Source organism: Gavialis gangeticus, unplaced genomic scaffold (genome assembly GCF_001723915.1).
Source record: "Gavialis gangeticus isolate Ggan-Ray unplaced genomic scaffold, GavGan_comp1, whole genome shotgun sequence".
Lineage (NCBI taxonomy): Eukaryota > Metazoa > Chordata > Crocodylia > Gavialidae > Gavialis > Gavialis gangeticus.
This window is the reverse complement of record NW_017728992.1, coordinates 24588130-24589235: the sequence shown is the minus strand read 5'-3', so window position 1 is coordinate 24589235 and position 1106 is coordinate 24588130.

Here is a 1106-nt window from a genome sequence, read left to right as displayed (position 1 = left end):
TCTATCCCTCCTGCCCCTCCCCAACCAGAACTTACTTGCTGGGCCCCAGCAGCTGCTAACACTGGTAAAAAGTGGCTGAGGAGGGCTAAAGGCTGCAGGGGTAGATTCAAAGCAAGTGCAGTGGTACAGACACACCCCCAGATTTCAGTCAACAGTGCCATGGGAGCACTAGCCAGGAGTAAGAATTTCCCAGCTCCCTTCCCTTTTGTGGTCAGTAGCACCTCCTTTCCTCTCCACCCCTTGACAACTGCTGCTGTCTCCAAGCTGCCCTGGGGACCCTCCAGACCAACTCCTGCCCAGTCCCCCTACATGTTGCCTGACAGCCCAGGAGCAAGAGTGGGGGAAAGTAATCTGGTTCCACATATAGCCTGGGTGGAGTAGAGCAGGAGCAACTCTGAAGCATCCTCCTGTCCCAAGTTGGGGACAGCAGCAGGGGTAGGCAGAGGACATGGAGAATGGCAGGGGAAAGGAGGGGATGCTGTGAACAGAGAGGAAGGAAAGTGAGAGGGAAGATTGTGTAACCTATGACTCATACCTACCTCTCCTTGGTAACTTGGTTCCTGAATGAATGGGGATGAATGAGGGTGCTTCAGAGACAATGGCAGTAGGTCTAAAAATAGCTCTCTCTGAATGACTGAACCATCAACACCAATACCTGGACCAATGACCCAGCCCTTGGAACCACCCTCAGCATTCAAGAAACAAAAGATGAGGCAACCAACCATTGTACCAAGGCTGCACATGCTCAGTAAGAATACCTGGAACCCTCTGGAACAGGACTGACATTGGCTGGACAGGCCCTCCCCATAGTAGACCATAGGTAGTCTGCCCCATAAAAAGGGGCAGTGAAGACTGACTCCTTGGGACACCCTCTTCATCTGGACCAGCACCATGCCACACCACCTATCCACCCAGAGACCCTGCCGGAGACCCCCCTCTGGACAACACCTGCTGGACAAGGACCTCTTTCCAGCCTGGATAGGTAGCTGTCACCTGCACTCCCTCTTCAACCAAAGACTTGGACTCTGCTTCTCTTCCCTACCTAGACTCCAACCATTCCACTGAGTCTTTCTCCTATTGTGAGTGCTTGTGTGAGCATGAACCAA